Source organism: Mesoplodon mirus, assembly GCF_964341445.2.
Source record: "Mesoplodon mirus genome assembly, chromosome: 6".
In the NCBI taxonomy this organism is placed as follows: Eukaryota; Metazoa; Chordata; class Mammalia; order Artiodactyla; family Ziphiidae; genus Mesoplodon; species Mesoplodon mirus.
In genome coordinates this window covers 24,199,923-24,216,248 of record NC_138982.1, presented here as the reverse complement: position 1 = coordinate 24,216,248, position 16,326 = coordinate 24,199,923, and positions in this window count along the sequence as shown.

Below are 16,326 nucleotides of genomic sequence, written 5' to 3'. Positions count from 1 at the left end.
ATGAAATCATGCACATAAAATGTTTATTACAGAGTCTTCAAAATGATGCTTATAACTAGACATTACTGTTGGCATTATCATCTTGATTTTTCTGGAATTCGGGTCTGAAACTTATATTACAACGAGCCCAAATGTCTGGATATAAGGAATAAGATTTTTTTCTCCCTGGCACCATTATCTTATTATTCTCTGCTATATGCCCAGCACCTGAAACAGCAAATGCCAAATGAACAAACGAATGATCAGATGAATATGTTTTAGCACTATTACATTTTTACATTAACTTCTTTCCCATCTACTTCGTAGAATCCTGTATCCTTTATTATGAAACAATTATTTGTTCTCCATTTCTTCACAGCCTGTACCAGAACACTCTAGTCTTCACATACAGTTGTAGCTTTTACATCATTTGAAATTTTAAGTGGGCTATTTTCCCTCTACTGCCAATAAGTGTGTTCCTACTCAATCCACTTATCCTCTCTACCATGAGCACAAAGATGACTGGAAAGACTAATAAAAGCAGGCAAACTGATCTTCCTCAGATTCTCAGATTACTAAATGCACTGTGCTTTTCTCCCATGTAAAAGATTGTGAAGTGACAGAACCAGCACATTAAATTTGGAAAGGCAGCTCAGTCACACAGGTGTAGCCAATCGAGTCCACAGTGCAACTTTCCCATAAGCCTACCCTATAATCAATCACATATTTGCTTAAGATCCAAATCACTGCAGAGAGTTGTCTGTTAATCTGAATGGATTATTATCCTTACTTCTATCCATCCAACAGTTTAATGGGGGAAATAAAAGAAATATCCTTTTTAAAATAGACATACCAAGACATTTTCCTACAGTTCTCTTGAATTTCAAACTCTTTTTTAAAAATGTTATTGTAGTTGATTTACAATGTTGCATTAGATTCAAGTGTATGGCAAAGTGATTCAGTTATACATATACATGTATTCATTCTTTTTCAGATTCTTTTCTCTTTTGTATCATATGAATTAGAATAAAATTGAATAAGATTTCAGTTCAAGGGCACAGCATTCTGAATTCTCCCTTCTCAATCATCTCTCTGTTCTAAACAATTCAAAAGAAAACTGGATATTAATCCAATGTCACAAATCATTTTCACATGTGCAATTGAAGAAAAGTCATTGCTCCAAATTTATCTTAATCTCTGACATCCTCCTAATTATTTCTGTTAAGAAACTACTATTTATATTTGAGAATATTTGTTCCTGCCAGCATCTTGCTAAAACACAAACAATCAAAATATAAGCAAATCAAGCAGAGGTAGAGTTGAAACCTAGTCTGAGAAACGATGCTTTTCATATTTAGCAGGAGAATGGAGTTGAAAGCAGCTAACAGAGAATAGAATGGGATGGCTGACTCTTCCTGAGATGCGAAGTTAGAGTGTGTCTGTCTCATTACTTTTGAAGTGAGGTGATCATCAGACATTGTCCTATGGCACTGAATCATATTTCTAGGTCAAAAACAAAAACTAATTTAATTCCACCTAGCTAGGATTTTTCAAACTAGTCCTCTGGCAGGTAGATAATAATAGAAAATGAATCAATGAGCATCAATGCCCTTTGTAATAGCCGCTAAATATTTTTAAACCACTCTCTAATTACTAATTGTGCCACAGAAGCAGAGGCTTACTACGCAACCATGAAAATGCACCTCTCAGCTCTCTTGCTCCAAGGAGCACGATTAGCAATGGCTCAGGTGGCTGCATCTGAAATCCTCACTGTGTGTGTGAGGGCTACACTTGCCACGACTGCTCCCAGCCGATGACTGAACTCCTGTAAGATGCAGCTGTCCATTGATGGGAGGACTTCTGCTGGAGGACTCCCTGCCAGCCTTGCTGAAACAGTCTTAAGATGGGACTGCCGTCTAAGACCTTGCTTCCTCCCGCCCTCCCTTCCTTCCTTCCCTCTCACCATCAGAAGGGCAGAGAGTTCTCCCTCTCTTCCATCTCTCTCCCCATGTTACCTTACTAGCATTTCTCCCAATAAATCTAACCCTCCTTTGGTGCCCGCTGCTCAGACAACTGTGACCTACACCTACACTTCACACAAAAGAAAATTGGGGCAGATCTATTTTTCATAAACAATCCCATTTTAAAGTCACTGGATAAATATATAAAACAAGCAAGAGAATCTCTATTTTTTTCATTTATAATTATTACCTGATTTCTGTTTCATCAATTCTGATTTCTGTTTATTAGCTTTTATTCAGGTTCGATACCACTGTACTAGTCTCCCTGATCCCTCACAGACACATTGCCCCTATTACACTCAAAAAAAAAAAAAAAAAAAAAAAGGACGTTCCTTTGATTTTTAAATTCCAATGAAAGAACAAGTTTCTCAGGTGGGTTTGAAGAAACCAGTGCAGAGGTCACTATGACTGCTCTCAAAAGGAAGTTTTGTTGTTTTTCTTTCTCTTTTTGGGCGGGCGGGTGGGATGGGGCAGCAGTTTGTGGCAGAGAGTGCTAGCTAACCACCAACCCCGTTCCCTCTTCTGCTGGACACATAGCCACCAAAGTACAAGTCTCAGCCTCCTCTGTGTGGCTGGGTATGGTCGTGTGACTGAGGTCTAGCTGGTGACACGTGAGTAGAAATGAAGGACACTGTTTCCAACCCTGGCCCATTAAACCTTTCCTGTGTGATTCTCCATGCTCTTTACTTTCTCATATATTACTGCCTATGAGCACAGCAAACCTGGAAACCACATGCTGAAGACGAAAAAGTGACAAGACAGAAGGAGCCTGAACCTCCGAATTACCAAAAGAACAAGAGCTGTTTGGACCAGAAACCCCTGGACTGCTATGTAAACAAGAAATTAACTTTATCGTGTTAAGCCTTTGAGATCTGGTGCTGAGCTCCCAACAACACCAAGCATTACTTTAACGATGGTATAGTTGGATACCATGAGTCTACCTAACAGGAGTCATCAGAATGATGGCCCCTGCAAAGCAGTGATGACAGGCAGGGTGTGACAAATGGCTGGGAAGATGGCCACTGATGGTTCTTCCCCAACTCCTTGAATCTAAAGGGCCCTCTGACCTGTTGTGACCAACAGAATACAATGGGGACCAACCATGAGCCAGTTCCAAGTCTAACCTTTAAGAGCACAGACAGCTTTCACTTTCAGCATGGACCCAGTGACCATGCTGTAACGAAGTCCAAGCTGTCCTGCTGGGAGCAGAGGTCACCTGGAGAGGCCATGGAGGATGAGATTCCAGGGAGAAAGGGCCACATGGATAAGACTTAAGGCACCACAGCCAGCTGCCAGCTCCAAGTCTCCAGCCCTTGGTGAGGCAGCCATGTCTTCTTTCCAACCCAGCCCAAGAGCCAGCAGAACGCAGCCATGGGGGTGACCCCAGCTGATACTGTGTGGAGTGGAATGGTCCAGTCAACTCACAGAACCATGAAAAATAATAAACTATTGCTGTTTTAAGCCATTAGGTATTTTTTTAGGGGGTGGGAGTTGTAGTTACACAAGAAAAGATAAACTATGCATTCAAATTTTAAAGAGTTTAGAGTAGGAGACAGCTGAGATGTGATATTTTCTATATTGTGTTTTCAACTTTGAAATTCAAAAATAGAAATAATTATATCCTTTCACCCTCTTAAAATATGACTGTATTCTCCTGTGAATTAAATGACAAATAGACATCTTTATCTAGTAAAAAAATATATACCCTGATTTCGACACAAACAAAAGTAGCAATACACGGAACATTCCTGTTATTTTAAAATAATATAATATATTTACATCAAAAAAAGATCAAATTATACGGGAGAGTGAAAAGTGAAGATTCCCCTTCCTGCTTCTTTCATGACTCCAATGTCACTTCCTCTTGCAGAGGCAAATACTGAAGACATTTCAATTTAGCATGTTTTATTCTTCCAGGTTTTTTTCTATGCAATGTCTACATGTTTGTGCAATGTGTAGTTTTCTGTATTTGAATATTATTAGATCAGACTGGATGTGTTAGTTTTCATCCCACAGAATTCATTTTTGAGAGGACAAATATGCTATAGCAGACTCTATCAAGGGACTTACTTTTTACACATGCGCTTTTCTTTTTTGTTAAGTTCACATTTAGAAGCTTTCTCTTCTAGGACCAAGAATCTGCCACAAACTGCTTCTCTCCTTTGGTGAAAGCACACTACATCACAAGAGTTTCTGAAATATGGACTATCTTTCCCACAGAACAGTTTTTGATCTCTTTGATTTTCAGGCATTTTCATTGCCTGAATACTTATTTTTCATGTTTCCATTTCAACTATTTCCCAATAGTCTTCAATTAAGAAAAAATAATGGTGGAGGATAGGGCTCTGATGTTCAGTCATCAACAACTACTGGTAACAAGGACTGTGAGGGCAGGATAAACCTTTACTGGCTCAAAATCGTAACACTTGTCTCAAGCTCAGATAAAGGAGAATTAGATCGAAAGATATGAAAATAGAGAGAGACTTTTCTCCTTAGACATCTCTGCACTCAGTGTTTTGAATAATGTAAGATTCTCAGATTCTGGAGTCAATATTGGAAAAACTAATAACTCCACAGAGAGATTTCTTGGGTCAAAACTGCTAGGTTGGGCTTCCCTGGTGGTGCAGTGGTTGAGAGTCTGCCTGCCGATGCAGGGGACACGGGTTCGTGCCCCAGTCCAGGAGGATCACACATGCCGCGGAACAGCTAGGCCTGTGAGCCATGGCCGCTGAGCCTGCACATCCGGAGCCTGTGCTCCACAATGGGAGAGGCCACAATGGTGAGAGGCCCGTGTACCACACACACACAAAAAAAAACTGCTAGGTTTCTTGAGTATCAGGCATCTTTAGAAATGGATAGTTTGGGTTCTTTAATCCTAGAAGATAATGCATTTCCTTATTCTTTGCAGATGAATGCAATGTCTAAAGGCATTTCCAGGACACACAAGAAAAGGTGATTCTCTTTTCAAACAATAACTCCAATTAGACTCCTTCATTGGATATATCCCCTTGAGGTATATGACAGTGTCAAGAAGGCACTAGACAATAATAATAGCTGTGGATTGTGTCTTCTAAAGATGGCCTAGATGATATCTCCCAACCCACATATTCCTCTTACAAAGTAACTCCATCCATTAAAAAAAATGAAATCTACATTCCCACCCCCTGAAACCAGCTGGGCTTTTATGACAGGTTCAACGAGTAGAGTACAGTGGAAGTGATCTTGCATGACTTCTGAGGCTATGTCATAAAAGATAATTTAGTTTCCACCTTGCTGTTGAACAATCACACATTCAGCCCTGAGCCTCTCTGCATCCAAGCTAACTGTGGTGAAGCAGCCATGCTGTGAGGAAACCCAAATAGCTTACATGTGAGAATGAAGGAAATGCAGAGAACTCTTCAGGAGAGATGTACAGTCAGCCCTAAGCTACTCCAGGCCCCCAACATTTCAGCTATAGCCCCTAAAACCAGAACCAATCAGACAAGCCCTTCCCAAATTGCTGACCTACAGAGAATATGAGAGAGAGTAAAATGATGGTTTTGTTCTATGTCAGTAAGTTTTGCACAACAATAGACAACTAGAATAATAGCTGATATATATTGAGCCATAATTGTGTGCCAGGCAGTGCTTAAAAAAAAATTACATGTATTAATTCATTTAATCCTTTCAAAAACCCTGTGAGATAAGTATAATTATTCTGTTTCAAGATAAAAAACTGGAGCAAAGAGTGTTTTTGTAACTTCCTTAAGGTCACCATAGTAGGTGGAAAACACAAGGTTTAACCCTGAGAGTCTAGCTTCTGATCTAACACTTCTATTTTATTATATTATAGAAATATAGTATACATAATATCTATAATATAATTGAACATAAGCATCAATCACTGTTGATGAAATATATACATCAACCACAGTTATATTATTGGATAGAACAAAAATATTCAATACTTTTTAAGATAACACACAAAATTTCAGAGAAATATCTGTTTGAAGCTGTTCATCCAGACTCTCTGGAAAGCAAGACTTTTATCAAAGCATTTCCTGAAAACATGTTTTCATTTTGTTCTGTTTTATCATCATGTACTTGGCCTTTCACTGAGGGTCATTCTAAGAAATAGTGATATGAAAATTGTTTCTACCTCATCAGTAAGAAGCAATATCATAGACAGACACCATTGCATGAGTAAAGACCTGTTAGAATTTCATATAAGGTACAAGATATCTAAACATGGAAATATTGTTGTGCCTTGTTGAGGCACTTTTCTGCAATGAACTTAATTATCTGGTTTCTCTTACTTTAGGATTTAAATTATTAACTTAAATAACCAGGTGGGATCCAAAAGTATCAAAATATAAGAATACCTGAAGGGTCTTTATCTTGGGAATTTATATAAGAAAAAAGCTTTGAGAAGTATTTATTTCATATTGAGGACAACAGAGAGTTTAACATACCGATTATTTATAACAAATTCTAAAGAATATGCAGCAGTATCCAAATCTTCAATTCCTCATTACCTCGGAGTTGGTGGTAAACCTTAACTCCTATGGCTAGAAGAATGACCTCAGAAGTGGCCCCATCTGTATCTTCTTTGGTGGGGCTTTGTTCTCCAACCGGCCTACATCTACCTTTTGTGGAGCCCCAGGCAAGGGTACAAGTGGGAGCCTGCATAACACGTATCTAAATATTTAAAAGTTATAACCTATGCTGCACCCACAGACTGGCCTGCATTCCCACCCAAGTGTCCTAAAGCCACATATGAGACATCACCATGGGAACCCAAGGGCTAAAGGAGTTGCACTGAGCATGAGAAGCTGGGCAGAGTAGGGTGGATATTTGCCTACTGATTACACTTGCTCACCAACTTAAGGAAATTCTCTGTTGTTAGGCAATATATGTTGGGTTTACACATGTCTGCAAGTTCTTCGATATTTCTCCTGTCTTAGTCCATCCAGGCTGCTATAACAGAATACCATACACTGGGTGGCTTATAAACAACAGAAATGTTCACAGTTCTGAAGGCTGGGAAGTCTAAGATCAAGGCACCAGCAGCTTTGGTGTCTACTGAGAACTGGCTCCTGGGTCACAGACGGTGTCTTTTCACTGTGTCCTCACATGGCAGAGGGGCCAGAGAGCACTCTGGGGTCTTCTTTGTAAGAGCACTAATGCTCCACCCTCCTGACCTAATTACTCCCCCAAAGTCCCCATTCCAAACACCACTGAATGGGGAGTTAGCATCTTAACATATGAATTTTGGGGAAGACACAAAATTTCAGTCCAGAACACCTCCCATCCATAGGTGGAATCTAATTGCTCTCTTCTTGAATATGGTCCAATCACAGTGACTCGAATCTAATACAAAAAAAGTCATACAAGTGATTCTGTGTGAGTTTCAAAGCTAGTTGAAAAGGAAAGGTGATAGAACCTCCTTCCAGGTAGGGATATTTTCTCTCTCTCTCTCTCTCTCTCTGTGTGTGTGTGTGTGCTTGCGTGTGTGTGTGTGTCCCTACGGACTCTGGGGGGGGGGGTCATAGTCTCAGAGAGGCCATGCATAGGCATTGCAGGTGACAGCCCCAGCTGAGGTGCCAGCTAGTGGCCTGCACCAACCACCCGATATGTGCATGCATGACCCTTCAGATGACTGCAGCCCAATTGATGCTGAGGGCAGTAGAAACAAGCTATCTCCACCAAATTGCAGAATGTCCAAATTGCAGAATGAAGAGCAAAACTGCTGCCGTTGTCTTAAGCCACTAAGTTTTAGGGTGGTTATACAGCCATAGATAACCAGAACACAGTGTTAAATACTAGTTTTTCCAGTGGACACATTATAATGTTAAATGTCCCAGATTTCTATGTCAGAAGATCTAAGAACTTGAATGGAAGCACCATCACTTCTTACTGTGCAGATAATAAGTCATGTACTATAGATTAGCCTCCGTTTCCACGTGTATATGATAGGGTAATAACCCACATCCTCAGAGACATCGAGTTTCCAAAGGAAAATGTATATGTAAGCATATGATACAGGGCACTTCACTTTTTAAGAAGAAACTGGCAGGCTTTCATTTTAGAAGGCACTGCAGACTCCAGAAAAAAATGGTACAAATGAACTTGCTTACAAAACAGAAATAGAGTCACAGATGTAGAAAACAAACTTATGGTTCCCAGTGGGGAAAGGGTGGGGGGAAGGCTAAATTGGGAGATTGGGATTGACATATACACACTACTCTATATAAAACAGATAACTGATAAGGACCTACTGTATAGCACAGGGAACTCTACTCAATACTCTGTAATGACCTATATGGGAAAAGAATCTAAAAAAAACTGGATATATGTATATGTATAACTGAATCACTTTGCTGTACAGCAGAAACTAACATGACATTGTAAACCAACTATACTCCAAAAAAAGTTTTTAAAAAAAGAACAATGCTATGTGTTCCACTGGTAGCTTATGGACGGATTCATCTTCTGGATTTGATTTCTCACTGAACTGAGGTTCTGGGAAGGCAAAATGCTCCCCGCTCATACCCCTTAAAGCTCAACTCTGTCATCTGTTCCAGCTACACCATTAGAAGGCTCTGCAGCCTAAAGAATGACTCAAAAACAGATTCTGACTTGAAAAGTTAACTTTTCTAAGGGCTAAATTTCAGTGATACTAAGTCTTTTCTTTTTTAATTTTCTTTTAGTATTCTCTAAATGGCATCAGAAGATGAATTTCAAAGAGGTAAAATGTATTTAAGATTTCATTTACTAAACAAACGCAGTTAAAGATGATATCAAACATCTGCGGTTTTTCAATCACACAGCTAGCAAATAAGCACAAAACGGTTTTTGTGAAGCGCATAATTTGGCATCCTTGCCATCAAAGGCAATTTTAAACACACAATTCAGATGCCCATTGACAGCAGCACTCTCTTGTTGGGTATTAATCTGCCAGGATGAATCTGGAAATACAGCAATGTCTCTCAATTAGAAGCATAAACTTTAAAAATGAGAAATAAAATCACGGTGGCATGAACAGGACACAGGTGGGTAACTGACAAGCTTGCATAATGTGGAAAAAATCATAGGTTAGAGGAAAAGTCGTAACAATAATATAAAGCTTTGAGTTTGCACAGCCACTTCCCCCAAAGAGATCAAAGCCCTTTACATATATTATCTCCTTAATCCCCCTGTTACCTGCTGCAGGGGCAGGGTTAGGGCAGATACCCTTTGGTGTGATTCCGTCGCCATGGGCATCCTATGTGGCAGACTTTTGTGAACCCTATTACTTCCGTTCTCTTTTCTGTAATAAAGTGTGAGATTAGCTTTCTAGTCACAGCTGGAGATATAACGCAGCATCAGTTCCTCAACAAATTTGTCCCTTTCCCCAACTTGTCACACTACACAGATAACTACGTAAAATATTTCCAGCTACAGGTACATTATTAATGGGCTGTAACTGTGTCTCTGAAAGAGAGTTCAAAGACATCAGAAACATCTGTAACGACTAATTAAAGACTTGCTTAACTACGTGAGATTATTTCAGAAAGCAGCTTGGCTGTGGGACTCATTTGTTGCCCAACACCCCAGACATTTCAGACATTGGATTTTTTTCAGCCAGGCTTCTCCGACCTCCTACTAGAAAGATTATATACACGTTATAGAGCATGTATGCATAGATCCATGAAAAATATTGAAAATAAAACACTACTTTGATATCATGCATACTAATGTCTCTGAAAGTCAGATTATCAAAATCTTATTTCACATCTCTTTATTCATTGTATTTCAGGAAAAATCAAGCCTCTATGAAATATAACTATGTTTCAAATGTTATTCATTCACAAGATGTCAATCAAAGTTATCAAACTACAGCTCATCTTCCTTGAGGGAGAAAAAATTACACTGGTTCAGAACCCTGTTTCTATGATCTACTAACCTTTATATATGCTAATAATTTTACTATATTAGAAGATTCTATTGGGTAAATGTTTCTTTGATAATCCATCTCAGGATTATATCTGCCACCTCAAATTCTCTTTGAAAATAAAATGGCAAAACTATGTGGCACTGAAATTTTAAATCAGTGACTCCACTTCCAAAATATAATTAGTTAGGAAGAAGCATAACCAGTTTTTTTAATTGCCTTGGAAATATGCACCTTGATTCTGGGATATATAGCTAAAGGAGAAGAGTCACATGCAAACTTTCAGTTTGTGTCTGCATGGAGCTACTGTCTTGAATTTTTGTATAAAATAAAATACAAAAATTTTGGTACCCCTCTGAGCTATAACAACACCCCGATCTTCAGAAGAAATGTCATTTTCAGATTTTTTTTTTTTTGCCACACGACATGGCTTGAGGGATCTTATTTCCCCAACCAGGGATTGAACCCAAGCCCACAGCAGTGAAAGTGCCAAGTCTCAATCACTGGACCACCAAGGAATTCCCCAGAAATGTCATTTTTCAGAAGTGGATCCCTTACAAGAAAGTTGCAGAGGCACTTAGGGACTGAGTACGGAATTTAAGTACTCACTGATTTGAGTAATTTAAGCACTATGTGCAGGTTTTGTATTTACACTGAAATTCAACTTTTTTAATGAAAGCCTGAGTTAAGGCTGCTACATCCGGCTGCCAGTTTCTGCAACTAGTTATAGACACACTTGCTACTCTAGGTGTAGTCCTGGGATCACTGGAAATGCAGAATCTTAGGCCCCACTGAACTAAGGCCCCAACCTACTGAGTCAGAAACTGCATTTTAACATGATCCAAAGAAGACTGTTATGCACATAAAACTTGGGAAGCACCAAGTTAAAATACTCTCAGAAAACTAAAACACAGAATTAAAGAGACTGTCTCAACAGAACTAAAGGTGGCATATTTGGTCCAATGCATCTTTCATCCATCAGATCACCAACACCATCCCATGTACCCTCTCCTCCATTTTCAAAATATGCCTTGGTCTGTTAGACAAATGTAAATAAATAAATAAATAAATAGAGCCACAAGGTCCACTGTTGGTTTCCTTCTGGATTTTCAGCAATGACATTTTCTGCCTCAATAACTGAGAAGGAAGATTTTATGTCATACCAAGGGGGAAAGGAAAGCAAGAGTAGAGCTTTGGGTTCCCAAGAGGAATCTACAGTTTTGCCTTGCTTCAGACACTGTCTAGTTTTTGCTCTTCTTGATTTTAATTAATTGGCTTACCATCCTCTGGTGTGACATACAAGTGTCATCAATGGAAATGAAATGTGTTTGAACTTTTTCTGCTTCTATAATATTTTATTGGCTTCACGTCATTTTACTATGAAAATGTCACTGAACACTTCTAAATATTAAGTTCTAAGCAGAAGCTATAAATAAAGTGTCATTTTTCTGGATGTGAATGGATTTGTAGAGAAATTCGACAGAATACTCCTATTGACACTGAAACATGAAGTTAATAACAAAGTGGAATGTTCCCCTAGAATAAGAAGGGTCCTCAAAAATACCCCAAACTACCCATGCAGAATTGTGCCTTCTAAAACCTCGGATCACAGGAAGTAATTTTAAATGTTGAGCTTTCCCATCAAAGGTCTTTTAGAATCATACTATATTTCCAGGGGATGTTTAGTATTAACAATCAACATTTTGAAATATTTGGAATCTGTCTCCCAGGTCACATAGGTTATGATGAACTCACAAAAGGCCACAACTAGCCCTATTTTTCTCATGGTTGCCAGATATCATAAGCAGTTTTCAGGGGTAGCAATTTCCAGAATTCCATAGGTCCTTTACTTCAGCCTAAGAAAGTCCAATATAATCTCTATAATTTTGCTCTGGTCATATACTGCAGCTTAACTAACCCACTCCAAAATTCAACATAATTTTTTAAAAACCCACCAATTTTACTATGCTCACAGATGCTGTGAGTCTTAGGAATCCAGACAGGGTATAGCAGGGATGGCATGTCTCTGGTCTATGATGTTTGGGGCCTCAGCCATGAAAACTCGCATGGCTGGGGGTGACTCAAATGGATGGGGGATGGGATCCCAGAGCCTGGACCAGGACTGCTGATGGAGACTATGAACCAGCATCTCTATAACAGCCTCTGCATGTGGCTTGGACTTCCACACAGTATGGTGGCTTCAGGGCAGTAAGACTTCTTATCCTGGTAAGGTCACAGCCTCCAGAGCAAGTGTTCCAGAGAACAAGGCAGAAGCTGCATGGATTTTATGACTTGGCTTCAGAAGTTACATCGTGTCTCTTCTACCATACTCTACTGGTTGAAGCTATCACAAACTGGCTCAAACTCAAGGGAAAGGGACAGAGACCTTAATCTCAATGAAAATATTGTCAAAGAATGTGAGGCAATATTTTAAAACTGCCACATAGCCATTAAGTTGGTTTGTTTATTTATTTATTTATTTATTTATTTATTTATTTATTTATTTAGGCTGCCTTGGGTCTTCTTTGCTGCGCACAGGCTTTCTCTAGTTGCTACAAGCGGGGGCTACTCTTTGTTGCAGTGCACGGGCTTCTCATTGTGATGGCTTCTCCTGTTGTGGAGCGTGGGCTCTAGACACATAGGTTTCAATAGTTATGGCACGTGGGCCCAGTAGATGTGGCTCGTGGGTTCTAGAGCACAGGCTCAGTTGTTGTGGTGCATGGGTTTCATTGCTCTGTGGCATGTGGGATCTTCCCAGATCAGGGCTCAAACCCATGTCCCCTGAATTGGCAGGGGGATTCTTAACCACTGCACCACCAGGGAAGCCCAGCCATTAAGTTTAAGAGCAATAGTTCCATTTAACAAATGTTACCAAAGTTTTATTAAAAAGTTAAAGAAAAAAAAAATTGGTCAAATCCAACCCTTCTATTTTACAGGTGAAGAAAGAGGTCTTGATTGAAGGACAATCGTACACAACATATTTCTTTTCCTCTTGTCACTTGAACTAGGTTGTATGAGTTTCTCTCAAATTTAATCTCAATATTCTTAGCACTCTATGGAAGAGGACTTCCCTTGTTAATGATGAGAATAATTCATCCTATGTCCCACCTGGAAGCTCTATGAAAGGTATGAAGACATACCATCTTTAACAGAATATTTATCTACCAAAGTCACTGTGCACTCCCCAAAAGGCAAATCTTCTGAATCAAATAGTTTATCTACGTCCATTTAAAATGTTCTTTGCCCACACATAGTAAGATAGATTCTCTCCACACCCTGCATCCATTAGTGTCCCCAGTCACTCTTACACAGTGAAACAGAATTGAATGTATTCAACCAGGTAGAGACAGGATGGACGACGGTGGTCAGCAAAATCGCATAGGAAGTCAGTGACATTTCTCAAGGTCAAAGTGAGTAGTAAAGACGTTTCCTCTATAAGGAGAGATAGGGATTGCACTGCTGGAAAGAACCATAATAAACATTACAGGGGAAAGTTGTAAATCATCCTAAGACTGAGAGAATACAGTAAGAAGAGCTAAAATAAGAAGTTGAAGCATTAACTGAGACGATCTGGGGGGAGATTGAGGGAAGAGGGCTGCAAGGGCTGGCTGTTCCTGCTACTTCCCCAGTCCTGGGAGCACACAGAGCTGAGTGGGAGGGCCAGCAGTAAGGGCTCCCAGGGTGAGACGCACCAAAGGGGGGTTCTGGGGCTGGCTGCACCAGCCAGGGGGCTTGTGCAATAGGGCGTTACTTATTTATCACAACTGTAGAAGTTTGAACTGCTAGTACTTATGCATTTGAATTTCTAACGCTAGGAAAAGATGTTGTCCTTGAATTGGGGGATGATGCAGCAAGAGGGTGGTATCAGAATTCCACATGGGACTTCCCTAGTGGCACAGTGGTTAAGAATCCGTCTGTCAATGCAGGGGACGTGGGTTTGATCCCTGGTCTGGGAAGGCCCCACATGCCGCAGAGCAACTAAGCCCGTGCGCCACAACTACTGAGTCTGTGCTCTAGAGCCCATGAGCCATAACTACTGAGCCTGTGCACCTAGAGCCCGTGCTCCACAACAAGAGAAGCCACCGAATGAGAAGCTGGTGCACTGCAACGAAGAGTAGCCCTCACGCAGCAATGAAGACCCAAAGCAGCCAAAAATAAATTTAAAAAAAAAAAGAATTCCATATGAAGATGGACTAAAAAATGTTTCTCGGATGAAGATGAAAAAGAAATCTGCTTAGGAGTAGGAGGATATGGTTCATGTAATTCTAAGCATGGCAGTTAAATGTACACACATACACACACACATTCAAAATCTCCATTTTCACTGCAGTGTGCCAAGTACCTGCTTCAATCTAACATAAAAGTTTTCATTTTTCTCTTATAAATGGCACATGCCTTTCATAGTGTGTGTGTGTGTGTGTGTGTGTGCGCGCGCGTGCATGTAAGATAGGTAATAAGTTATTTAATTATTTTTAAACGAATGCCTTAGAAAACGTCTTATTAAAATTAAACTATTCCATCAGTTGTTAAAAAAAAATACCGGTATTTCACGGTCAGTTATTTTCAATTAGGCTTCAGCCCCCACCATCAGAAGCCATGATGGGCAGAATAAGAATCTTTCAGGAGACATTTATTCCAAGAGAAAATTTTCCAATTAAAAAATAAAGAAACTTTGATGAAACTAGAATTGAAGTGAGGTAGCTAATGATCCATAATTAAACTAGGTGCCATAGAAATCAATGCAAAAGAAAAACAGGTTTAAAAACTTTTAATTTTCTTCCAAAAGCTCAAATAACATGGAATCAGAGTCCATAAAGCCTGAATTCATTATGGAGCCATTGACCAAGTTCATTAATGACAAACCAAGTATTTTTTCACAGAAAAGAAAAATCAGACATTAGTTCCATAGCTTTGCTTCATGTACTAGAATAATCAACAGTGAGTAAGGGAAATGAATTAGGTACCAAGGGTATAAGCACAGGGGACCCATCTGCCCGACAGCAACACCTGTTCTTGCCAGGTCAGCTTGTTGAGTGGTGAAAAATAGAGCAGGAGGAATGTCTTGATGATAAATAATTTAGTCAAATGGATTAAATCAACCACTTATTTAAAATCCCGGGCTTCCCTGGTGGCGCAGTGGTTGAGAGTCCGCCTGCCGATGCAGGAGACACGGGTTCGTGCCCCGGTCTGGGAGGATCCCACATGCCGCGGAGCGGCTGGGCCCGTGAGCCATGGCCGCTGGGCCTGCGCGTCCGGAGCCTGTGCTCCGCAGGGGGAGAGGCCACAGCAGTGAGAGGCCCGCCTACCGCAAAAAAAAAAAAAAAAAAAAAAAAAAAAAAAAATCCCATGTGAACTGACTTTAAAAAAGAAATACTTTTGGGCTTCCCTGGTGGCACAGTGGTTAAGAGTCCGCCTGCCAATGCAGAAGACACAGGTTCGTTCCCCGGTCCATGAGGATCCCACATGCTGTAGAGCGGCTGGGCCCGTGAGCCATGGCCGCTGAGCCTGCGCGTCCGGAGCCTGTGCTCTCCAACGGGAGAGTCCACAGCAGTGAGAGGCCCACGTACCGCACAACAAAAAAAAAAAAAAGAAATACTTTTGAGGGGCAATATATTGAAATAGTCTCTTCAAGTTATGTACTTCCTAGCCATCATATTTTTAATAACTATCTTGTCAAATTTTCTAACAAGATTAATCATTTTATCTTGGTCCAAATCTTCCCTCCTGCTTTGTCATACACAGGGTGCCCATTGCAGTAAGAGCCACTGGGGTCAAAGAAATGAACTAGATCCCAAGGGGTAGAACAGGCCACAGAACCTGCCTGATGGCTCAGAGGAAGACTAGACTATTAAGTCCGTGAGGCTGGAGAGTAAATTGTTTCTTCTTTTGTTTGTGTTTGTTGTTTTTACCGATTTGTGAAGGGAAAGCTGGAAGTAAAGCCTTAATAGTCAAATTCTAGGACTGGACTCCATTCACTGTTGGTGATTCTTTTTCAATCATGTGGATATTCCAGTTTCCCCAAGAGTCGACTAAATTGGATGTTTGTCATGGTCCATCTGAGGGTACTAGGAAGATAGGTTAGTAGCAAATAACTGTCTCCTCTGACTCTTCCAGTCCACAACTACTCAGGCTCAACCTCTGACCCCAAATTCCTAATGACTTCCAACTCACTCATGACTTCAAGACAAATACCTTTCTTACTTCAAACTCACTTAAGGAAACTTGACTCTTTCAGTCCTTCTGGCCATCAGCATTATCATCACTTCTTTTCCATTCATAGCCAGTACTGGTCTCAAGGTTAATCACCTGAACTGATCTCTCATCAGCATCCTTTGTTCTCCTGTCCCAGTCCCTTCTGAGAACCTGACCAGGTGAAGTCCAACACCTGTGTAATGTTAAATCCCTCCAACTCCA